Below are 27058 nucleotides of genomic sequence, written 5' to 3'. Positions count from 1 at the left end.
GATCGTCTAAAGACGTCTATGAGGGATGCATCTGGCTGAAAGTCGACAGTTAACAGGGTCGCGGTTCTAACCAAAACACCGGCTGATTTGCACAATCTACCCGGGACTTCAGCCAGCGGTCGAAACGCAGACAACAATGGGGAAACAGGAACCTTTTAGTTACGGGTAAAGTAGTTCTGGGGGCTAAAAGATCCCAGAACTCTTGGTCGAAATGCACCTATGATTCCAATGCCAACTCTTAGCATTTGCATGTAACACGTCATAGCAGGTTCTGATGTTCCACACCAACAGCAGCCATCTTTGTTGTTAAAACATGCTTGAACTGCACTCCTCTGTACTCTGTCTTCATATTAAAACTGCACCATGAAAAGCACTGTTGTGATTGGCCTGACTTGAATCAGGTCAGATGAAAATCAGGCCTGGGACCGCATGCAAAGAAAACATGAGCTTGCAGATTCGCAGGCAATACAGAAAAAGTGTGAATAGATGGATTTCATACGGTGTCTTTGAGACTTCAACCTTAAATCTGCACCTGTTCATATAAACGTGTCCTTCAAATGGTAAAATATGTTAATAAAAACCTACTTTTCAAGAATTAATACTCCTCCTGACAGATATTGCAACGGAAACAAGCCCTCGTGTCAATCCTGACATGGATTCAATGTAGCTTGTGTTTGTCTGGTGTGATGGACGCTCTGTGGGGCCTCCCTGTTCCAGGCTTTTTTTATGACGCCAGATGGTCGGCCCTAATACACAATGCAGAGATCTCTCCCTCGTGTCCCGCACACTGATACCTAAGCCTGTGGTGGGAACTGGATGTGAAGTCCAGATGACAGTAGCAGGTCATTGCTCAAACTGGTCTCCAGAGCCTGGGCCCTCTCATTCAGTGCTGCATTCAAAGCCTCACTGTTCTTTTCAGTTTTTATTCTTTTACCATCTGCTGACAGAGCTGTTACCAATGTATATAAGCGGGCACATTAACAGATGTTTTCCTCGCCTTGATGTGTCGTAAAGTTTAGGGGTATATAGTAAAAGAAAAACAGTGTTAATCCTTGATCAAGGGGTTATATGTGTGTGGATGACATATACTGAGGTTGATCTCAATCATAGCACAGTCCGTGTTCCAACTCCTGTGTTGAAAAAAAAAAAAGGAAGTTGGGGCGCTGGTGGCCTAGTGGTCTAAGCGCCCCACGTACAGAGGCTACAGTCCTCATCGCAGGGGTTGCCGGTTCAATTCCTGGCCGGTCGACTATTTCCTGCATGTCTTCCCCCTCTCTCCACTCCCCATATTTCCTGTCTCTCTTCAGCTGTCCTCTCTAATAAAGGCAAAAAGGCCCAAAAAATATAACTTTAAAGAAAAAAAAAGGAAGCTTGGGCGCCATTGGCTTAGCGGTCTAAGTGCATGCCCCATATACAGAGGCTATAGGTCCTGGTTTTGATTCCAGCCTCGACCATTTACTGCAAGTCCTCCCCCACTCTCTACTCTCAGCATTTCCTGTCCTTCTTCAGCTGTCATGTCCACTAAAGGCAAAAATGCCCCAAAATCTAAAAAAAAAGAAAAAAAAAAAGGAAGCCAATGTGGAAGTGCAAAAAAACCTGCAGGTTTAGTATGACTTTCTTTCACCCCTGTACACAGAAAAAGATAAATGATGATTAACATCCAGATTCTGGGGCACTGCCAGGGGTCTTCGGCCCCATGAACAAACATCACATTACCCCAAAACTGCAACTGTGACTATCTTTAAGGGCCCTTGTCAGATGAAGGTGCTTTGAATCATCCTAACTTTTCTCACTCATATGGTGCCTCTGTTTAGGATGAATAGTAAAAAATAAAAGCAATCAACAAATGTTGACTGTGCTTTTAAAAAAGAAACTCCCATTGGATTACATATGTGATTTCTATTTTTTAAACTCTGATGTTGTTCTGGAAAATCACATCTTGTGCCATCGTCTTTTTATGCTTAAAGCTCCTCTGAGGAACCGTGTTGATTTCCGTGTCGCCTCTAGAAAAAGCAGTTCCTCTTATTTCTTTTCTACAGACAATGATTTCACTCACTGGGATCTTTGTGGTTGAAAATTTGCATATGGCTATCTGAGCAGTGTGCAGGGACAGTCCCAGGTGTGACACCTACCCTGCTGCAGCAGTTTCAGACGTTGAAAAAACGTTATAGAAACAGTCAGATTCGTCGATTATGTTCTTGTTCTCTTTTTTTGGGTCATACTGAGGCACCTGTGTGAATTTCAGTCTGTTTCAGAGCGAGCTAAAAACTCCTTACAGTAGCTTTAAAGGTAGCAATGACAATGACCTGTGAAGATAATATCATGCTTGTTTCAATCTTTGAATTTGTTTGCCTCACCCCGGTTCTCATCCTCTGAATGTTATTCATAAGAAGACATCAGACCGGGACACGTTTCTTTTTAATCCTACATATCATTAATGAGTTGATTATTAACAGATAACACATCCCCCCAATAAGAAAGCTGCAGCATGACTGCATCACTGACCCTCCAGCAGCGTATCTTACAATCAGACTGTGAATGTAACAGCGGACCAGTGACGTGGACTGATGACTATCTACCAGGAAATTCAATTTGCAACCAGATCTCACAGCCCCCTCATGTAATTCAGATCGACACTTTGAAACCCTCACTGTGTGCTGATGACGAATTTAAAATGCAGGTGAGAAATAGCTGGACAGATCCCCGGTGTGGGTGTAGAGAAACACGACCATGGCGTGTGTGTGTGTGTGTGGACATCCTGAGACTATCTTTAGCTGAGTTTATTATGACTGATGTTCTTGCCCGTGAAATGTTACATGCTGCACATATCACCCGCCGTCTGACCCCGCTGCTTTCGCTGACGACTTCATAGTCTTCTTAATTTGCAGAGAAACCTGGAAAAAAAGTCAAATTAGCACGACAGTTCTCAAGCAGTGTCACGTGTTTAACACTCGACCAACGATTGCCAAACCAATTCAGAAACTATCCTGAGAAGGTATTTATAGAGGAGATGAGAAACAGGACGGGTCAACTATCGTGCCAGCCGCTCTGTGAGCGTGCATTGAACATGATAGTATCTCGGCTTTTGTCGGCATCCTGTTGTAAATAGTTTGATGTTGTTGCCTGAAATTTATGAGCAGGTCTTTACACATGCAGACAGAGTTTTGGATTATTATAGAAAGTTCAAAGATGATAAAAGTTGTTACTAAAAAGTTGTTTAAAAAGGAAGGATTAAAAAGATGTTACTGACTCCAGATGTTCCTTTGATGGGAAAGACACAGTGTCCTTTTGATTTCCGCCTCTAAAGGACTTATTCAACTTTATAATAACCACAAGGCCCTGCTTGTAGCGCATGTGGTTGTAGGGCAGCCTTCCACGACTCATAACACTAACTTTTATTTCTAATGCACCTTTCAAAACCAAAGTAACAAGGTGCCAAGGGTCAGGTCTGTGGCTCCAGTTACTGGTGAATGTCATAAGGCTACAGTGCTCTATTACCTGGATGTAAACAAGCACAGATGACAGATGGCATCAAGTAGCACAGTTTGATGTGGCTGTATTTAGATCTAGTAAATTTGATAGCTGCGTCTGGTTAACTCAACACAGCCTACAGTATGCAACTAGGGATGCACCGATGCCACTTTTTAGGTCCCGATACCGATATCGATACCTGGGCTTTGGTATCTGCCGATACCGATACTAGCTGATCTGATCCTGGTATTGATTTAACAATCTCTAGTCCTTAATGTGAGGATAGAATCATGTTTTTGCAACTTCAGGCTTTTCTGACTTTGTTGGAACAATTAAATCTAAAAACCTGTCTGTTTTTTCACACTTTGAATCCATTAATAGAAGGTATCTTCCTTCTTTGCAGACGGCTACAGCTCACGTAAACCTCTTCCTTTGGACTTCCATTATATTTTTCAGCACGACTGCCATCCGTTGAAACATTACCGCTGCACATGTTGCACGTTTCAGGTGGAGTTGTTAGCAAAAGAAGCGTGACAGAGTCTCTGTAGTTATCCTCCATCATGCTCCACCACCAAAAAAATACACAGACAGGCCTGCGCTGATGACGTAGGAGACGCACATGGCTGTTGTAAACACAGGAAAGCATAGAACTGAGATGAATAGATCTGCAATTTGGATCGGCACTATATATCGGCCACTTGTCACCGATATCCAATCTAGCTCTTTGAGTCCGATCTAGCCGATCTCCGATACCAGGATCGGATCGGTGCATCCCTATATGCAACAAGCACAGGCATGTTGATGTGAACCTGCAGGGGGGACCAGAGGCTGTTGGTGCTAGCTCTGCTAGTGTTAGCCACACTCTCCAAACCATTTTGATATTGTTTACCTGCAAACTCTGCGATCCTGTGTTAAATTTTGCTCAAGTTTGACCTTTTCTTTTTTTAACAATCTTTTTATTGGGTTTTGCTTTTAACAGAGGGCGGGGTCAAAATTAATGTAGAAAAATACAGTACACATTATCATCTCATTTGGTATACATGATGCTAATTCATTAATCCATCTCTTTGTTGTAGGAGGTTGTTCGTCTTTCCACTGCATGGCTATACATTTATTCGCTATGATGAGGCTGATTTTAAAACATTTATTTTTGTATCTACTGATGCTTTTTCCACATGCGTCATCCAAGAGAGTGACTCTTGACTCTGTGGGAATCTTAATGCCTGTGATGTTGTTGAGCGATGCCATTATATGTGCTTTTGGCACATTGGCTACGTTTACATGAGACTTTTAATTCCGAATTAAGATTAAATCCTCTTTAAAAAGATTTAAAATGGCCATGTAAACACCTAATTCCGAATGAAAATGATAATTCCGAATTAAACTTAAATCCGATGTGGGGCGCTGGTGGCCTAGCGGTCTAAGTGCCCCACATACAGAGGCTATAGTCCTCGTCGCAGGGGTCGCCGGTTCAATTCCCGACCGGTCGACCATTTCCTGCATGTCTTCCCCCGCTCTCTACTCCCCATATTTCCTGTCTCTCTTCAGCTGTCCTATGGAATAAAGGCAAAAAGCCCCAAAAATATATCTTAAAAAAAAAGCAACTTAAATCCGATGTAAGTGTCTGGTTTATTCTGATTTTAAATCTGAATTGAATAATTCCTCGATCATGTATATGTTCATTCCACTTTAAATTAATTCCGGTCGTTCTGCGCATGCTCGTTCCCTTGTCCTGTCGCGATGACGCACATACTCCGCGCTGGCGGGCTCATATTTCAGGATGAGGTAGAGCAGCCGTTGCACTAACCGGCTTTGAATCGCCACAGTCCGGTCTTCCGCCTCCCTTCTCCGGTCGTCTATCTCTCTTCTCCTCCTCAGCTGACGAAAGTGAAGCAGTACGTTTGTGTCGAGCTGCTTTTTAACAACTATAGTCAAAATCAAAGCGAAATTTGAACTTATTGTGTGGTCTTCCATGTTGTAACCGAAAATGAAAGAAGCAGGAACTGGTGTCTGTTTTCTTCCGGTAAACGTAAATACGTCACGCCCGCCCCTGTCCAATCAGAACCCTTCCCAACCCCCAGACGTTAAGAGGAATTAAATAAAAACAATTAAACATGTTTTCCATGTAAACCTCAATTCGGAATTACTATTTCCATGTAAACACGAAGGAGAATACTTTAATTCCGAATTATTTAATTCCAAATTATTAATTCAGAATTAAAAAACATCATGTAACCGTACACATTAACCGTTTACTTAATCAGTTACTTATATCGAATACTGTCTGCACCTTAATATCATTTGCACTGTTATCTATTTTCATTTTCATTGTCCATTTTTAAACTGTCACTGCACTACCTGCACTGTGTACATAGGCTGTTTTTATAAAACTGTATTTTATGATATTTTATTATATTTTATATTTAGATTTTAGATATTTAAAAGCTGGAAGAGAGAAACAGCATCTCGTTTTTCCTGTATGTCTCGCATATACAGTGAAAATTCACAATAAAAACCTTTGAATCTTTGAATCTAAATGTCCAATATGGGCTAAGATGTGGGCAGGCCCAGAAAGTTGGACCTTTTCTGAGTGTTTTCTTACATTTAGACTAGTCGGTTAGCTGGAATTTTGGCTCCCCTATCAGTTTAGCCACTATAACCAGTCAAAGTAATCGGTAATAGATGGAACACAATCCCATAATACATCATTACATGCAGCCCAACATCTACACCAATCTACCAGTCAAAAGTTTGGACACACCTTCTCATTCAATGGTTTCTATTTATCTTAATTATTTTCGACATTGTAGATTAATACTGAAGACATCAAAACTATGAAGTAATCTGGTTTTGCCATAATCTGGATTACAACAGTAGTCAAATAGGACTATCCATTGTGTGCTAACCCTAGGCAAGTCATTCTACAAATGAACTCTTGACAAGGCTCATGTTAATTAGAAACCATTCCAGGAGACCACTTCATGAAGCAGACTGAGAGAATACCAAGAGTGTGCAAAGCTGTCATGAAGGAAAAAGGGGGCTACTTTACAGAATCTAAAATATAAAACATATTCTGCTTTGTTTAACACTTTTTTGGGAATTAAATAATTCCATATATGTTCTTTCATAGTTTTGATGTCTTTGGTATTAATCTACATTGTTTCAAATAATTAAAATAAATACAAATCCTTGATACACTGGTAGTGTATGCCAGAAAAAACTCAACTCGACATTGATAGAAACATGTTGTCCATTCCAAGTATTTCCTCAAGGCAAAGGTTTCTATGATGAAGGATTGTGTTCACTCTGCTATCAATTACTTTGACTTGACTGCAGTGGCTGCCTCCTTTGTTTACATCTCTGTTAATGCAGACAAAGAGTGTGTAGTGGGATACTGGTGGCATACGGCTGAGAAGCCTGGCACGCCTCATGCCCCTGATCTACCAGGGTTTGGCCTGGCCTGCTATCACCCATTTGTTGATCTCGGCACTGCTGCTTCATCATCGGCTTTATCTTTCAACAGCACTCAAACAGAGCTGCTGAATTCTGGGCTAGTTGGAGGCGATAGAGTTGTATAACAGTAGATATCAAACGGTCCTGACCACAAGGGTTCATTTTGTTTTTCACTGTGGTTGTTTTTTCATGACAGAGGACGGATTACAACCCCGGCTTGTGCCTGCCAAATAAACCCCCTTCTGAGAGGCAGAGAAACGCAGTGGAAATTGATCTCTGGGCCAAGTCAACCATATGAAATGATCTTAGATTGTGGTTTTGTAACTGTATTATTAATGTCAAAAGGAAACCTCATACTAGGACAAAATGTCTCTCCAGCTCTCTGACTGATGTCATGACAGGGTAACACAGTGGGCTCTCTCTCTCCCTCAGCCCTCAGCCCTCTACTCCATCCAATCTCTTTGAGTTATTTCCTCCCTCGCAGGGTGAGCATCGTGGCAAACACATCAAACGAGATTACACTTACAGAGCCAGCGTATATTTACTCCCTTGGAGACATGTTTAATTTGCCTGTTGCCCCGGTAACTTGAATCTCACAAAGAGTGGCAGTGGAGTTGTCCGTAATTATAGACCAGGCCTCTTCATCAGAGGCTCTAATCTAAAAAATGAATACGCTCGGGCTGTCATGCAGGCCCCTGTGGCGGCTCACACATGACCTTGGACACCATGAAACAGCAGCCGCAAGAATATGACTCGCTGCTGCTGCTGCTGGACCTGTGAACTTGTGAATGAGCATTAAGTGTGATGTCAAAATAATGGCACATAGGGCAATTGCAGTCACTATTTCCTCCAGCGTAATGACATATATTTGACAAGAAGCAGAAAATGAGCAACTGTGATATCCCCGGGGTTTCTGGTCAAGTGCTGTGTGTGACCGAGGCAAGCCTCCCATTGTGGGAAGAATAAATAATACAAGTCAGGAGAGGCTGAACGGGCACTCACCATACACATACTTATCCAAACTACTACCAAGAAGTTGCATAAGCTGTATTCACAGACACACAAACGTCCTGAAAACTACCTGAAGTTTCCTGGGTGGGCTGCTTGTTTTGAAGCAAGCGGCAACCTCCGGTCTAAGAATATGAGGCCAATGCAGAGAGCTGAAAACTGCAGTTCATCAAGTTTCCACTTGAGGCTGGCTCTGGAAGTACTGAAAACCACATACACACCAATTCAAAATTCTAAAACCATTTTAAGACAGTGCATTGGGGAGCATGTCGGTCAGTGTCAGCTGTTTTTATTTTTGCAATAAGGTTTTTTTTTTGCAGCAGCTACAACATGAAATGTCTAAAATGAAGCTGTGATGTTTTTGAAGTATGGAACGTGACAATCTTTAAAGGTGAACTTGGAATACTTTGGCCGCTGGGTGCAGCATGAACAGTTTGTACACACAACACTGAAGTGTAATCACCTTCCAGTTTGTATTTAAGTTATTAAACGGTTTCCTGTTTGCACATCTAAAACACAGCAGCACCGTTTAACTGGTGTCATGTGTCTTGCATTATGAATGAAAATCACTCTACTTTAAGCTCCTGGTTTGGTCGCCACCAGGCAGCAACCTCCAACTGCGAGAACTGAAGCCAATAAGGAAGTGTTAAAAACTGCAGTTCATCAAGTGTCCACTTGAGGCTGGCTCTGGAAGTACCAGAAACCACATACACACCAATTCAAAATTCTAAAATCATTTTAAGACAGAGCATTGGGGAGCATGTCGGTCAGTGTCAGCTGTTTTTATTTTTGCAATAAGGTTTTTTTTGCAGCAGCAGCTACAACATGAAATGTCTAAAATGAAGCTGCGATGTTTTTGAAGTATGGAACGAGACAATCTTTAAAGGCGAACTTGGAATACTTTTGCCGCTGGGTGCAGCATGAACACTACATACACACGACACTGACATGTAATCAACTTCCTTTTTGTATTTAAGTTAGTAAAGGGTTTCCTGTTTGCACATCTAGAACACAGCAGCACCATTTAACTGGTGTCGTGTCTTGAAATAAAAATGAAAATCACTCTACTTTGAGCTCCTGGTTTGGTCGCCACCAGGCGGCAACCTCTGGGCACGAGAACTGAAGCCAATGTGGAAGTGTTAAAAACTGCAGTTCATTGATGATCCGCTTGAGGCTGGCTCCGGAAGTACCAGAAACCACATACACACCAATTCAAAGAAGACTGTTTAGAAACAAGTTTACAGCCTGGTACAAAAAATGAGTGTAGTCTGGTTAGCTCATTTCTCGATCGGCACACACTGTACGGGGGGTGAACTTTTTCATAACGCAGCAATTTCAAGTATATTAAGATTATGAGTTTTCCATTACGAGAGGCACCGCTAACTTGACTGACAGGCGGGAACACTGTAGCTGTTGGCAAGGAGGCTCAAAGCCCGCCTCTTTACGTCGAACCTTACGTCGACAGAAGTTATGTTGAGTTCAACATTTCCAATATGGCTGCCGCCGCCGATTGGCCTCAAAACAGCGCTTCAGAAACAGATGGGTGACGTCACGGATACTACGTCCATCATTTATACAGTCTATGGTTTGAAGGCAAACAGCTGACAGTTTCACATCAGGACTTTCTGAAGAATGTATGCACTAAGAGGGACACATAATGGGATAAGTAAAAAGTTCAAAGACTGAAGAGGGAGAATCGTTTTCAAGGCGAGGACAGTAAAGATGTCTTCACATCCGTCTGCTGATAGAAGTAGGTCTCTGTGGCTTCTGCCGCCATGACGTCGTTAGCATCACACTGTGGCTAAATGTCCTTCCTCCTTAACCTCATCTTACAAATCCAGCCCAGCATCTTTCTTGTTCCCACATGTGTAAAAAAGCCAGTTTGCAAAACTTCTGGGGCAGAGCGTGAGTGTGTGAGAGTGTGTGAAAGAGGTTAGAAAGAGATGAAACGGAAGGAGAGCAAATTTCAGATGTGTTGTGAATAGAATAAAATCACCTAGCCAGGCTGAAGCTGTGTGAAAGCAGGTCAGTGCTTGGAGTTGAATGTCAGCTTGCTTACATAGTCATAATAACAACTCTATTATTAAGAGAAAATGTGAACTATGTTCAACATATTGTTGCATTCCTGACAGAGTCAAAGACCAGACTTCAGGTGAATAACTGACAATTAAAGATTTCTGTCATTTTTGCGTGCAACTCATGTCCCATAAAACCAATATATGCATACCTGTGTTCCTGTTTAGGTAAATTCCCTCTTGTCTTCATATTTTCTCAGCTGTTTTTTCATTTTCTAGAGCATGTTTTAAGAACAGAGGATGTTTGCAGATATTATTTACCAATTCTAAAAACTGCAGACATATTTTCTGACATCAGATAAAATGTTTTATCACGCTGATATTTATATATACCCCAATAATCCTCCTTTTGTTCATGGCTTACCATTCAAATGTTTGCATATGCTGATATATGATTTCTTGGCATCGGTTAACTGCGTCTTCTTGGCGCTAATGCAGATGGATTTTCTTCCAGTTCACCACTAGAAACTCATTTGACTTTTTCTTGCAAAGGGTTGAAAATGTATGTGTTCCAGATTTTCTTGTTGGCAGCACTCCTTCAGTATTTTTGCATCCTAAATTTAACTATCTACCCTTTCACTTAAACCAAGCTTTGTCTTATGCGAATGTCAGTTTGCATGCAACCGATGTCAAACCAGAGCGCCGGGAGACATTGGATTTTTATAATATGATGTTGACAGACAAAAGGTGAGGGGATCTCTGAAGTTATTACATTTGATTCTTGAGGGAACACAAATGTTTACCAGATTAAAACATCCCACTGTTCTTGATGATTTCTACTTTAAAACCCAAACATTTCAACCTGCTGTGGGAGCCGGTGGAAAAGCCCTTTAATCACCTAAGTCGTAAAAAATCCATCCCTTTTTGCACCAGGGATATCAGAGCTAAATATTCAGTCTGCATTCCTCAAATCTCTGAACACATCGGCTTTAGTATGAAGGCGATTAAACCTCAGGGGTAAGGGGATGATATTTCTGGGCTTCCAGTGTAGACAAAGAATATCTGTATGATGGATATGAGATATTCAGGCCAAGACCTTCTTTTCAGTGACATTTATGAACACATTGTTCCCTGGACTAATATGCATCTATCTGCTTATAGAGATGGATCCAAAAATATTGCTGTTTGATGACAGCTGATGGGTTCAGGGATTTTATTTCAGGCAATGCAATCAGCTTCTTTTGTTCTGCACACAGACTGGTTTACTTCAGAGTACTCAGACAGACAGATTAAAATTAGGAACACTTCTAATACAGAAAAAAAAAAATCAAATCCCATGCATAACTCTGTATTCATATGCAGATATGTGTCCAGAGATGAGAACACGCATTTCAACACACATGGAACTCATCAGCGATTATGAGCCGACATTACAGCCCCTCAGAGCGTCGTAGCCAGGAGTGATTCACTCATTCATTCACTGAAGCCTTTTAAAAACCATCAACAGGCATCCTTTATTTCAAGTGACTTTTAGGTACAGAAGAAACACAATGAAAACAAAACAAGTCAGGACAACACTCAGAGGAAACACCTGCACACTGAAGGGAAGTGGAGTGTGATGATTGTGAATAAGTCTACATATGTGGAGCAAAAAAACTACCGTAAACTTAGTCTATAAGACACTTTTAATGCATTTCTTACATTTAACAAAGGGCTGTATGCTAACATTTGTGACCAATATACAACAATTACACAGGACTTCCACTAGATCCGTGTCCGGTCTGTCTCTGATCCGCTGTGGTCCGGCTCCGTGCTCTCTTGTCCGTCAACACCCACCGGTTGCGTTTTTGAAACGCAGCACGGAGCAGGACCGCCGGAGAGCTGGAGTCATATGACCGAGGTTTTCCGGCGGTAATCACCAGAGTAGCGTCATGCTAACATAGCTACATTGGAAGGATTTCACCTGCTGTCGGCGGACAGGATACAGGAGAGCAAGACTGAACGAACTGGTGAAGGAGTCCAACTCAGTCCTGGACCCTGTGGAGGTGGTGGCTGACAGGAGAATTATGGCCAAGGTGTCTTTGATGGACATTTCTTTTCTATATATATTCTTGTTAAATTCTTGTTCTGTACACCTTTTTGTTTGCTGCTGTAACTCCATGAATTTCCCCGTTGTGGGACGAATAAAGGAGTATCTCATCTTATCTTATCAAGGATTTTCCTCCTCCTCTCCTCATCCATGTTGTCTTTCTAGTCCTCTGAAAACCTCTGACCTGTTGACTCCTGGCCTGGCTCCGCTCATCATGACTTTGGTTTGTTGTTGTATTTAAGTGAAATACGATCTGGTGATAACACAGAGTGTTTTATTCTGAAAATTAACCGGATGTTTTCATTTTGTTTTGGTGAAACCTGACTTCCTGTCCCGCTCCATCTGCTCTGTTGAGATTGATGCGTCGAAGTCTTGCGTAGCTGATCCATTCTGTTCTGACCTGCCGGATCAGAGACACAGCCGGAACGCAACGGAGCGGATCCAGTGGAAGTTAACACATTGACTAGAATTGAAACCAATCAGATCCGGTGCCGTTACGGATCAGAGATGGACCGGAGACGGATCTGGTGGAATTTGGCCGTAAGATACAGAGAGATACTTAGCATGTGGACCAAACTCACGGTGCCACTTTTGAACAGCTTTTCTTCCTCATCAGGTCATTTTCATACATTTTAAAAAACGTAGGATTAGTTTTGAGTAACAGAAAAAGCTTTAGGAGTGCTGGTTTGATTGAAAAGACTCCTCACTTCAAGACAAAGTTATCAGTAGAGGTGGGTGGCGCAACTGTAAGTGAACTGGTCAAGTGCAGTGGGTCCTACCTCCCAATGATGGAAGTTACTGTAGGCTCCAAGCTTTTGTTTTTTCTTGGTACCAAGCTGGGGTATTTTCTGCTGCAAGAATGGACTCTAATGGGGTGTGCATAGCTTTTGTAGCCAGCCTCAAGTGGACACTTAAAGAACTGCACTTCTGTTGCACTTGGGCAATGGCTTCATTTTTCATCACCTTGGTTGCCTCATGGCTCTAACTCTATTTTCTTTCTTTCTGGATTAAATTGTCTAACAAAATAAGAGACAGACAGACTCCCACAGTCATGCTGCCAGCTTGTCTAAAGATGTAATGAAGGTAAAGTGGGAGGAAACATGTCAGAGAAAGCAGGAGAAGACATAGGGGGCTGTCCTGGAGAAGGAGGAGTATTCAGGTTCCACCCCAGCAAGAATCGTGTCTCGTCTCTTGGAATGGTTTCAATCCCAAGTGCTCCAAATGAGAGGGCCCTGGAGCAAGGCTGCAATCTCTGCAAGCGAAATCACTGGCCTGTGCTCATCAGCCATAAACATGTCAGCTCAGAACTAGGTCACTGTTCTCTGTGCGCGCACATCAAACGAGGGGCCTCCCCATCACTGCTAGCTGGCCACTTTCTGTGCTGCACCTCCTCATGATGTGGCCCATTTTTTCTCCCTTTTGTTTATGTGACATGTCACCGCCTCTTTGCTTCCACAGCAGGCAGCGAGGAAGAGGGGGGATGAAGACTAATGTGGGTTTTACAGACAGGCAAGGGTTAAAAAGAGAGGGTCAGATCAGTTGAAGAGGTGAAAACAGGGAGAGTAAAAGAGGAAGAGAGGAAATGATTGTATGAATGGAGATGGGAAGAATAAAAAAGGAGAAGTCGGAAGCAGCTGCAGGAAGACGTCTTGAGGTTTCTATATGACACGTACCGAAAGAATGGAGAGACTTTGAGGGCTGAATCAAAAATGTTGCACCACACTACTGACTCAGGGTGAAGAGAATTTATTCTGCAGCCGTGTAGACGTCTGTTCTTGAAGTTCAATGAGCAGAGAAGAAAGAGAGACGGGATAAAAGACAGAGAAGAAAAAAAGTCCAAACCTTCGCTTTAGATGACAGCTCAGGTTTCTATCTGTGTCACTGATTTCCCAGAAGTCTCCACTACAGCTTGCCAACATTATTCATTAATCACCTCGCTGTGCTTTGTGCCAGGACGTCTTGTTAATGCAAGTCAAAAGTTACTGAGTTTTTGGAGGCGCATTCAGCAGATGTGTGGCGTGATACCTCGTGCTTTCTCCTTTTCTCCTCTTTCCTGCAGAGTTTTTAGTGAAATGCTTTTGTTAAATTTGATAAGTTAAGAGTATGGGAGAGGAAAAGACTGATGCCAAGCTCAGGTCACCTTCTTTTTTATGCTTCTAGAGCAGGGGTTCTCAAACTTTTTGAAACCAGGAACCCCTTACAGGTGAGAACATTTTCCAAGGACCCCCTCAATTACAATTATAAGCACATGCTTACTACCATTTGCTGTCTTAGAAGCCCTTGCAACTATTTGTATTGTAGCACTTAGCAATCTAAATACATCAGACCTGTTCCATAGTGATACACAGAAAACACTTCAATTTGAATCATATAAATACCACTTATATATTTTAAAACAGAGGGTCATTTCATTCCTTGTGGACTCAACATGACAGAATTTATACTTTTCAAGTAAATTATCTTAAATGCTTTCAGAAAATTAACAGTAGCAAGACTCACATATCCCTTCTAGCTACTAAATAGTATCCTAACAATGGTGTATATGCTGTTTTTAAAGACACAGCACAATTTTATAATTTATTAGAAATGTATTCTAATTATTTCACGGACCCCCACGCTATGGTACACGGACCCCCAGGGGTCCCAGGACCCCACTTTGAGAACCACTGCTCTAGAGGATTCAAAATCCATCCGTTATGATGGATTTCTCAAATGATGCACTATCCCTTTAAGCCCCTCGACATGTTCGACAGTTACTGCAGCGAGTTAACCTTTAGTACAATTATAACACATATTCTCTGTATGCTGAGGTTGTCATGCAGTATTTGACTTAATTGCGGGCGCAGTAAATCAAGCGTAACAATATTGCATGCAATGCATCACAAGTGTTTCATTAGTCACACTTTGCACAGTGTAATAATATTGTGATAGGGTTAAAGGTGCATATGCATTTACAGACACGTTCATACACCATCAGGTTTATGCTGTAGGGATGCAAATACTCTTAATATAAATATGTGCAAAGGGTTTTGACACACAAATCATGCAGACACGGCTGTTTAAACAACCACATTAGACCCACTGCATGGTTTAATAGCAGACTTTTATGCATCCTCAAATTGAACCTTATGGAAAAATATTTGTTCACAGCATGCAGATAGATATGAGGTGCAATAATGGTTATTTATCATGAACTCCCATCCAAAGACAAATGTTTATGTTGCCGTGGCTCTGCTGATGCTTTTCTTAAGAGTCCTGTGTGTTGATTCTCTCGGTAGTATCAACAACATGTCAGAGAAGGACTTTGTTTTTCTCCACAGCCTGTGTTTATGTAGTATTGGCCTCAGTTACGGCTTTTATAACAAATGTTTTTATACTGAAGCTGGTTTTGTTAAAGCTTGCAACTTTATTGGCACGACTTCTGGGTACAACAACCAAAAGGACAAAAAAGAAGGGTTTTCTGGTCACAGTGGTGCAGTGGAAAAAAGCTTTCAAAAACAATTTATAAGCCACCCACCCGGCAATTATGAGCACAGAGAGCAAGTCAGGGACCAGCTGGTGAGTTATCTGTTACATAAAGCAGCTTAAGGTGTCACTTTTTCTTTATCAGGGGTGAAGACCAAACCAGAAGAATTTTAAAATCTGCCAGGTGGGAAGAATCACGATCCAAATGTGGGTTAATGTTCCTCCATGTCTGATGTAAGAGTAAATGTGGAACATTTTTTAATAAAGGACTTCCTGGACTTCTTTTTCTGTGTGTTGTATTGTTTGTAGTCCAGTTGGCAACTTGAGAACTGACTCAGCGTTAGTAATCTGTTTCTGCTGAGTCTGAGTTTCACTGTAAATAGTAACACAGAGGCTTTACTTTGGCTTGTTTCAGGAGGATTAACCCAAAAACAGAACTGATTGTAATTAATTGGATTCTCTTGGTTCATTGCATCCCCCATTGGAGCACTCGTACATTTGTTTCTGGTAAGTCTCAGTTTCAATATAAATAGTAAGTTACATAAAGGCCTAACTCAGGTATGAGCCTGAAAAAGAAACTGATCTCCTTGTGATTTACTCCCAATTAATTGTTGTTTTCTAGGTTAATTACATCTCCAGAGGAGTGCTCATGTATTTCTTTCTAGTAAGTCTCAGTTTCACTGTAAATAGTAACACAGAGGATTTACTTTGGCTTGTTTCAGGAGGATTAACCCAAAAACAGAACTGATTTTCTCATAATTAATTGGCTTCTCTTGTCTCATTGCATCCCTCATTGGAGCACTCGTGCATTTTTTTCTGTTAAGTCTCAGTTTCACTGTAAATAGTAAGTTACATAAAGGCCTAACTTGGGTATAAACCTTAAAAAGAAACCAATCTCCTTGTGATTTACTCTTAATAAATAGTTGTTTTTTTAGGTCAATCACATCCCCCAGATGAGTGCTCGTGTATTTGTTTCTAGTAAGTCTCAGTTTCACTGTAAATAGTAACACAGAGGCTTTACTTTGGCTTGTTTCAGGAGGATTAACCCAAAAACAGAACTGATTGTAATTAATTGGATTCTCTTGGTTCATTGCATCCCCCATTGGAGCACTCGTACATTTGTTTCTGGTAAGTCTCAGTTTCAATATAAATAGTAAGTTACATAAAGGCCTAACTCAGGTATGAGCCTGAAAAAGAAACTGATCTCCTTGTGATTTACTCCCAATTAATTGTTGTTTTCTAGGTTAATTACATCTCCAGAGGAGTGCTCATGTATTTCTTTCTAGTAAGTCTCAGTTTCACTGTAAATAGTAACACAGAGGATTTACTTTGGCTTGTTTCAGGAGGATTAACCCAAAAACAGAACTGATTTTCTCATAATTAATTGGCTTCTCTTGTCTCATTGCATCCCTCATTGGAGCACTCGTGCATTTTTTTCTGTTAAGTCTCAGTTTCACTGTAAATAGTAAGTTACATAAAGGCCTAACTTGGGTATAAACCTTAAAAAGAAACCAATCTCCTTGTGATTTACTCTTAATAAATAGTTGTTTTTTTAGGTCAATCACATCCCCCAGATGAGTGCTCGTGTATTTGTTTCTAGTAAGTCTCAGTTTCACTGTTAATAGTAACACAGAGGCTTTACTTTGGCTTGTTTCAGCAGGATTAACCTGAAAACAATTAATTGGATTCTCTTGGTTCATTGCATCCCCCGTTGGAGCACTCAAACATATGTTTCTGTTAAGTCTCACTTTCACTGTTAATAGCAAGTTATATAAAGGCCTTACTCACGTATACACTTGAAAAAGAAACTGAACTCCTTGTTATTTACTCCCAATGAATTGTTGTTTCTATGTTAATTACATTCGCCAGAAGAGTGCTCATGTATTTGTTCCTAGTAGGTCTCAGTTTCACTGTAGATAGCAAGTTACATAAAGGCCTAACTTAGATATGAGCCTGAAAAAGAACTGGTCTCCTTGTGATTTACTCTCAATGAATTGTTTTTTGTAGGTTAAGCACATCCCCCAGAGGAGTGCTCATGTATTTGTTTCTAGTAAGTGTCAGTTTCACTGTAAATACTAAATTACACAGATGTATTGCTCTGGCTTATTTCAGTGCTATGAACCTTATAAAGAATAAATGTTGGTTGAATGGCGCAAGGGTTAATACTTTGTATTACAGTCCAGGAAGTTGAGAAATCTAATTGCTGATTGGCTTTCACAACACAGTGTCAAGCAGATTTGTTGCTTCAAATGTTGATTTAGAGGTGCCAGCTTAGCTTAGTGGTTAAATTGCAGCCCACATGCACAGACGCTGTGGTCCTTTAAAGGGGGCAGACCAAGCTGAAATCCGCTGCCCTTTGCCACATGTCACCCCCCACCCTCTCCTCCCAGTCTCCTACTCTATCCACAGTCCTGTCCTTTGAATAAAGGCATTCAAAAAGCCAATAAAGAAACTAAAATGATAGATGTATCTAGAACAGTTTGGTAGCTTCACTTGCATGCACTTGCATAAATTGTCCTTAGATTACTGCTGATGCACTGAAATGTTGTTAGTCCTCATAATGACTGTTTTTCCTGCCAATGCATGACTAATCAATACTACTTACATGCACAATAAATGGGAACCAGCATATGTTTCATACTGAAATCAGGACCCTGAGTACAAATTTGATGTGTTATGTAGAATGTGTTAATGGAGATTGCATTATGTGTATTAAAGCTGTGTTTCTGGTGCCTTTAAAGTGACAAAGAAATGCGGCTTCAAGTTTTAAAATGAGGAAGTACAGATTTGTCGAAATGAAATGTGGTCAAAAACACATTCAGTTTAAATATATACCTCTTACATAATGATAGCTCTTTTTTTTTTTTTTTGCTCATCTCAGACAGTCTCGTAGTCTCCATAATCTACATCCTGATTGACAGGCACATGTTGAAGCAAAAACCCTGCTATTCTATTCTCCCGTTTATCTGTGTGTTCCCTGAAGATTGCAGGAATCCTTGTGCCAGAAAACACATGAACTGTGTCTAATACTGAAAATGAATGATTTATGGATAAGTCCAGAGAAGAAGGTCATTGTCTGCTGCACCGGATGAGTTGATGGTTGAGTACAGAGACGTGCGCCTTCATACCACAGGAATGCTGTTACTGACAGCTCACAAGCCAAGTCTGTGCAGGGTGTAAAATAATTTAGGGAGTATTCTTTGGACTGCAGGATGTGGATTTAGAGCCAGATCAATCAAGCTGGGAGAAATGCTGCACTAATAAAGACTTATTCAGGATTATGTGGGTCATACTTTGTCAGAGTGCTAAAAAGAGAGTTTTCAGGTGGAGTTGCAACCGAATCCAGAAAAGTTGGGACTCATAAAGCAGATTTTGATGCATTGCAAACAAATTGAAATCCTATAATTCATCAGAAACATAGTGCAAAGACAACATACAATATCTGTGTAATGTTTGTATGAAAGGAGCATGTTTACACAGGTGTTACATCACCTCTTCTTTTAACAACCCTTCAAAAAGTGAAATGTTGTCCCATTTTTGCCTGATACAAGATTTTATCTGCTCAACACCTCAGGGTCTCCATTGACAGGTTCTCTCTGTCACGATGAGTCAAAAGTATTCAATGGGTGACATGTCAGGACTGCAGGCAGGCCAGTTTAGCAGGCAGTCTCTCTTCTCCAGAGTGAAGGACGCAGCCCCCATGATTTCCAAAAAGAATGCCAAATTTTGATTTGTCATTTCACCTCAGTCTTTCTTAAATGAGCTTAGACCCAGAGAAGTTGGATCATGTTTGCATTTGGTTTCCTCTTTGCATGGTACAGCTTTAACCTGCATTTGTGTTTGCAGCGACAAACTGTTATTACAGTAGTTACTGGAAAGGATTTTGAGCCCATGCAGTGAGTTCCACTACAGAGTCATGTCTGTTTTGGGCTTTTTTGCCTTTATTGACAGGACAGCTGAAGAGAGACAGGAAATGTGGAGAGTAGAGAGTGGGGGAAGACACGCAGCACATGGTCGGACAGCTAGGAGTCGAACTGGCGACCTCTGCGATGAGGACTATAGCCTCTATGCATGGAGCGCTTAGACGGCTAGGCCACCAGCGCTCTGTCATGTCTGCTTTTAACGCAGGGCTGCCTGAGAGCCAGAAGATCACTACTACCCAGTATCAGTTTCTCTGAATCTTTTAAGTGTATCATGTTCCTTCATGTTTCCCACCTTTTTTCTGAAGCTGTTGAACTTTTTGCTCACGCAGTCTCTCACTAATGGGTAAACCTCAGAATCAGAATCAGCTTTATTGGCCAGGTATGCTTGAACACACAAGGAATTTGACTTTGGTAAACTGTGCTCTCTTTATACAAAGGCATGAGAATAAGGCATACAAATACAAATATAAATCTAATAATAATAACATCAACTATAAACAGCAACAAATAGGCATGGCTGTTATGTATAGGCTAAAAGTAATATGATAATAGTGCAGTGGTGAGTAGTGCAGAGGTATTTTTACATTAAAAGAGTATATGTAGATGAGAGTTAAATAATAAAAAATATACATTGTATATATCTACATGTTTATTTACATAGAGTATTGATTCAATAGGTATGACATTGTTATGGTTTAGTGTTCATCAGAGTGACCTCCTCTTATCTTTACCTCTGAGAGACTCAGCCTCTCTGAAATGCCCTTTTTATACCCAGTTATGTCATTAACATGTTGCAAAATAACCTCATAAGTTGGGAGACATTCCTCCATGTGTTTATTTTTTAGCATTAAACAACTTATTTAATGTTTTGTTGTTCCTGTACAAACTTTTTTGAAACATGCTGCTGGTATCAAACTTGAAATGAGCATATATTATACATAGTTTCAACATCTTCAATTAAATATAAAATGCAAACTATCAAATGTTTTTTAAATAACATTTTCCATATTTTATTGGAATTGGTATTTTATTATGTGACATAATTTTTACAGACTAGAAAGGTAATTTCTTCACAACCTTCTGTGATGCTGAATCCAATTTACATGTTAACACATTGTGCAGGGTTGATTTAATGAAGCGTGTCATCATTAAGCTGCAGGAACATGTGAACGGCACATATTTGCTACATGCTGAGAACAAATTATGCCATAATGAAAAAGGGCATACTAATTATTATGCGTGTTACATCCCACTTGATTCAGATAAAGTGCCTCTTTTTATTCAGATTGAAAGGTGGGATTGGAAGTGTTTTCACCACATTCCTCTCCTTGGATAATGGGCTCTTCAAAAATATTTGTATGAAGAAACACTGAACAAGAAAATGTGCTAATAAGGCAGAAAGGTGACTGAGTTTATGGCCATTGAAAAAAACTACTCCTGTGGTGATGAGGAACCAAAGCATAAGGAGGAAGTATCTGTTTTTCCCTTTTCTTGCCTGTGTTTGAATAGGCGTTGGTGGGTGATGCATTTCACAAGTTCGTCTCATGTTAGCGAGCATTATGGGGTTACCCATGTGAGAATTCTCAGCTTGCTCACAAAAGTAGAAGAATCGGTGAATGGAGAGAGAGAGAGAGGTTAGTGGTGGGAGGGGGGGATAAAAAGCTGGGAGTCTGAGAGCCCTACACACAGGAGTTAGCCATTATTTAAATCCTGAAAACACCGCATAGATTAATGGTTTAAGGGGCCCAATCCATGCAGAATGAATTCTTTAAAAAGTAGGTCCCACTGCTGCAACATGAAAGGAAGCGGCTGCCATGTACCTGCAGCTTTAATTCAGTGTCTGAGAGCCCATACAGCACGCTACCCCCCAAAGCATTCTGACAGATCCTGAGAGAAAGGAAAGAGTCTTTCTTTAAACATGTTAAAATCCACATACTTCAATCTTTGTGTTCCTGAGAGGCAAAAAGTAGGGAAGTAATCCTGAGACCTTCTGCATGCTCATAAAGGAGCAGTGCTCACATGACATGTCTGTGTTTGAATGCATGTAATCCTGCTTTATTCATGTTTGCACAAACATAGCATATGATTTAGATTCAGAATACTATACTATTACTCTGAATTATGAGTTTGCTGACCTATTTCTGGCTATTTTTGACAGCTGTGGCACAGTAGGTGGTCTGAGGGCACTTCACACTTTGAAAATTACCATAATAAAGGATGAAGAGGTCTGACACACTGTAGGGTGGACCGCTTGTGCTCTTGAATGAAACGTATGTCAACTGAAGGGGTTTATTTTTAGTAAATTATTCAAAGATCCCTCAAAAATAGCTCAAAAGTGGTTATTTTAAAAAAGGGAAAAAAGGATTTTAAAATATTTTGACTTTTAATTCAATGTACTCGTTCATTCCTTCCTAAGATGAAACGAGGATTGGCACCTCTCTCATTTCTGTGCACCTAATCTGAAGCTACAGGTTGCATCTGATTAGCTTAGCTAAGTATACAAACTGTTAACACACTAAACACTTAACATGGCTCTGTCCAAATGTTTAAAATCCACCATGAAAACTAGTGTAGTGATTAATTTTTGACGTATTTTCTGTCACAATTGTTGAAACTCTCTTTGCATCCCTGCAGCGGTCATTGAAGTTCATGCTCAAAGATGTTGCAGATCTCTACTATGTGTGTGTTTTTTTTTCCTACCATTTAGTAGAAATACAAAGCATAAACATGTATGTCCAATTACACAGTATTTTGAATATGATATAGCAGGAAACTATTTTATAGTGGTTTTGTTTGCAATAAAAAAATTGCATTTAACATAAAAACATATCTGAGTAGATTAGTTGACACATGGTGAAACTAAGCCACTTAACAAAAGAAGAAAAAAGGTAAATAAATCAAGTTGGTTAACAAAATGATGCAGACAAAATACAAAATGCACAGTTTTTATGTGTCAAGTGTAGAACAAGAGACATTCAGATATCACAATACAACAGAAAACACCATCTAACTTCATAAAGTCTAAATTCTAGGATAAGGCATATGTGTCAAAAAGGCTTTCCTTCAATCTCTGGTGGTAAACCAAAACAATAAAGTCATAATCACACATGCACAAAAATTGTGGAAATATCTTGATGCATGTGTGAATGCAACCAGCTGAAGTTTTCACTCTGACGTTGCCTAGAGATTTTCCTGCCAGCCCCCTGGTGATCTTTCTGCAGGAAGGCCTATGAACTGAAGTGAAAACACAGTGGGAAATAGTGGGTAAATTTCACAGCAAGCAACCAGACAGGAGTGAGGAAGTTTGTATCATCTGACTGAGGTGACCGCATCAGAGTGACACATACCAGGGTGAATATAAAGAACAGAAAGATGTTTGCACAGCCATGTATTGATGTTATAGCTGTCGTTCTCGTCTTTGTCCACCATCATGTTGTTAGCATTACATCAGGGTCCTGCAGCATGCTTTAGATGTCACGTCATGCCTCCCTAGACTCGTCTCGTGCCCGCTGCCATCCTCCTCTGATAGGGAACGCTTCACTCTGTGAGGGACACGTGTGAATGAACAACTTTGGAACATTTCAGGGGGAGAAAATTTGAAACTTTCTGAAAGAGTGCATATGTGAATGTGGTTTAAAAGACAACTTGTAAAAATATTCAGGAATTACTCTCAAAGTAATGCAAATGTCATACTATGACCATGTTTAACAGGCTTGACTGTCTTATGTAAGAACAGAAAAAAGGCTACGTTTGCTTTAGGGCCCCACGCAAACACAGGTGCTAAATTTAAACTGACTGTTATGACAGGCCAAGAACACTTAATGAGTAACTTTCTGTTTGAAGAATAACCGCCTTTCACAAAAGCAATAACAAAAGCTGCTTATTATGGAGCTTAACAGAGTTTATGGGAGGAATGATCTACTTCTGTTTTATTTCTCGCCCTGAAATATCAAAGTCCGGCACCATAAATGTTCTGTGAGAGATCCAACCTGAGGTGGAGTTTGGGACTCTGCTGGGCAGCAGAGTCTGACTCTTTAATCACAGGGGCGAGGTGTGGCACTGGCAGAGAGGGGGATTACATGGTCTGGTGGTTTGAATATTAATTTCCATCATCTACAGCGGAAATATAAACCCCAACTTTAATATTCAGTGCGAGTCTGCTGGTGCTGGACACGGTTCGGTCTTGGCATTTAGGATGAAGACAAACTGAGTCTTCGGTCAGTGCAAACATATGAATGGAAAAGTGGATGAATGAAGTAGCTGTGTGGTTACTGTGGGAGATGAAAATTACAACATTTGTGGACTTCCTTGGAAAACAAAATGATAAAGTGATTCGCTTAAGGGCATCAAAAGTACATTTTGTATAAGTTTCCCAACTAACCACAGCCGCAGTTTGAAGTTCCTAGCAACGGTTGATTTCGACACCAACAACTTGCCTATTTTCTGCTTCCTCTTTTTTCTCAGTGTTGATGGCCGCCGAATGCCTGCTATGAAACTACTCGAAAGGGGCCTACCCTCCTACAAAGCTGCTTACGGCCTCTTTTAGCACAGCCAGGACAGTAGGGTTTATACTTGATAGGGGATTTCTGCAAGCCAGCCTTCTCTCCCTACCATAATTAGGCCACCCACATTCACAGTCATGTGCTTCAGATGGTGACTGTGTAAGATTTTGATGCCTTCCACTCCGAGAACATGTAATGATTTACAGAGAGGGGAAGAAAAGTGAAAACATGGACTGTATAAATAACCTGGTATGTTGTTGTGTGCTGTGCTGAAGTGTTATTTTATTTTAAATGTACTTCAATAACCTTTTACTGGTTGCTGCTTTTGAAAAAGACAACAAACTTTGAGGAGAACGATTATTAAACATTTCATATCCTTCCTGGAGTGCCTCTCTGATGTTCTCCCACACTGTGTGAAGTCCAGAGGTGTCAAGTAACGAAGTACAAATACTTCCTTACCTTACTGAAGTAGAAATTTTGGGTATCTAGTGGAGTAATTATTTTCCAGCTGACTTTTTACTTCTACCCCTTACATGTTCACGCCATTATCTGTACTTTCTACTCCTTACATTTTAGAAATAGCCTTGTTACCCTTATTTCATTTTGGCTTGTCATCGTTAAAAAAAACCACATTTAAGTACATTGAAATTCCAATAAAGGCAACATGCCTGTGAAGTTTGACCTTTTGCACCATTACAATACTTATAGGCAACTAGTCATCATATCTTCTGCTCCATGAAACACCTTAATGCTCAGTAGTACACATATATGGTTCATTAATGTATCTGCATTGTACTAAAATAAGGTCATTTTCAATGGGCAAAAATGCAGCTGAAACAGGTGCAACCCAAATATTTCAACATTAACATATTAATATAACATTATAGTCATTATGGCCTTTAGAAACATGTTTTTTTGGGGGGGAGGTAGGGTAGTACACAGCCTAAGCTTCTGTCCTTAATGGCATTTATTCCCTGTGCATTACTTTTACTTTTATACTTTAAGTAGTTTTGAGCCAGGACTTTTACACTTTGACTTGATTGATGATAAAAAGCTTGAGTTGATACTTCAACTTCTACAGAAGTCTTCTTAAACCCTAGTATCTATACTTCTGCTTGAGTAATGAATGTGAATACTTTTGACACACCTGATCATTCTTCATTTCAAAAACCTCTAACACAGGCTGAAGATATGGCCATGGGTGCTCAGGTGGAGAATTATAGCCATCATTAACACCTCTACATGTACTGCCTGATCTGAGTGAAATCTGCTCTGTGTTTGCTCCATGTTCAACCATGGAGACGCACGATATACAGGTATGGCTAAACCACAGAGACAAACAGAACTACACAAACACTTTCAACTGTCTAAGCGATCAGATTTCAGAAAAGAGAAGGAAATTCATGAGCTGATGTCAAAGCAAAAGTAGTGAGTGCTGATAGAAATGTAGTGGAGTAAGAGTAATAAGTTCCCCCAAAGAATAATACTCAAGTACAGATACTAGTGGTGGGTGTATCGATACATCTATTCTCACACACTACTCATTTGAGGATTGATTACTCTCATTAAATATCGATACTAAATAATAAATGTGAAATAAAGGCGCATGTGTCACTTCTGATCCTTTTAGGGTAACTTACTCCAAAGCTTTGTACCGAAGAGGCTGTTTAAAGCTTTCCACTCAGAGAATTTAAATAAAGAATGTTAATTATTCATGTGTTTTTCTACATTTATTTCATTGTTTAAAAAAAGGCCACCAAAGAATTTGCATATTAAAGTTGTCTTTTCAAGCGTTGCATTTTATTCTATTTTTTAAATCACTGAAAGTATCTGTATCGGTATTGAGTATCGAATAAATTGCCAAAAATGATTCTGTATCGTATCGAATCATAAAAGTGTGGTATCGCCCAGCACTAAAGATACTCAAAAAATATACTTAAAGCTGCTGTGAGGAACTTTTGATTTATATCAATTTAGGCGCCCCATTGTGGACAAAGTGATACCTCTTATTTCTTATTCTGTGCATGCAAAGTAGTGTTTTCAACAAAAACCTCAACCTGCTGTCTTTTAACAGCCAGATGTATCACTGGATGTGATTATTTGCCATGAAAACAGATGAAAAAGGTTGTTTCTAAAGCCAAATGTCAATCATGTGGTCTGACACCTACCCCCACTGAGTGGTTTACGGCATTAAAAATGACAACAGAGAAGGTATCAGTGTTGTTGTTTATGGTTTTGTTTGCTTTTGAAGATCATAAAGAGGCATCAGTGTTGGTTTCAGTCTGTTTCTCAGCTGGTGAAAAACTCCTCATAGTGCCTTTAAGGTGGGCGGCAGTAGCTCAGTCCATAGGGACTTGGCTTGGGAACTGAAGGGTCGCCGGTTCGAGTTCCAGAATAGACAAAGTTTGGCAAGTGGACTGGTGGCTGAAGAGGTGCTGGTTTACTTGCCTGGGCACTGCCGAGGTGCCCTTGAGCAAGGCACCGAACCCCTAACTGCTTGGGGTGCGCTGGTTGATGGCAGTATCCTCACTCTGACATCTCTCCCTAAGCATGTTCACTGCATGTGTGTGCATGATTGTATGTATATACTGTGTGTGTAGCATGTCCAAAAAATAGCATGAGTGAAAAAATTGAATTTAATAAAGTACCTTTCTTTCTTTAAGTACAATACTAAAGTAAATGAACTCTGTTACTGTCCACCACTGCATGTAAATGTAATTCAATAACCTTTTTCTGGTTGCTGCTTTGACAAACACAACACAACTTTGAGGAGAACTAGTATTTAACATTACATATCCTTCCTGGAGTGCCTCTGTGATGTTCTCCCACACTGTGTGAAGTGATACCTTTACATTCCCCAGATTACTTCATCTGATAAAGCTGTGAAAATAACCCCTGCAAGGCATACACACTCATGCTCCTCATACAAACGTAAAGGATCCTGGTTAACAGAAGGTTTGCGTGCAGGAGTTATGTAATTTCCATAGGTGTTTCATGCGTGCAACAGTACATGGAAAAGAGGGGGGCGTGTCCCTCTTCAGAGCGATCCTGATTGGTCCGCTTGAGACACGTTAATGATTGACAGAGGATGCGGACCAATCAGCGGCCGTGCTTTGTCTTGCCCCTTGTTGG

General features: G+C 40.5%; 1 long non-coding RNA gene across 1 annotated transcript in view; it reads left to right on the top strand.

Annotated features, from left to right (window-relative positions):
* LOC117831591 overlaps positions 1-16007 on the top strand; it is a 38148-nt gene extending 22141 nt beyond the window's left edge. The window contains exons 2-3 of the long non-coding RNA XR_004635034.1: positions 15647-15735; positions 15917-16007. This is a non-coding gene — a long non-coding RNA (uncharacterized LOC117831591). The remainder of the gene's footprint in view (positions 1-15646; positions 15736-15916) is intronic.
* Positions 16008-27058: the final 11051 nt, after the last annotated feature.

Source organism: Notolabrus celidotus, chromosome 19, assembly GCF_009762535.1.
Source record: "Notolabrus celidotus isolate fNotCel1 chromosome 19, fNotCel1.pri, whole genome shotgun sequence".
NCBI classification, from domain to species: Eukaryota; Metazoa; Chordata; class Actinopteri; order Labriformes; family Labridae; genus Notolabrus; species Notolabrus celidotus.
Note: the sequence above shows the minus strand (reverse complement) of the source record. Positions and strands in the feature narration are given on the sequence as shown.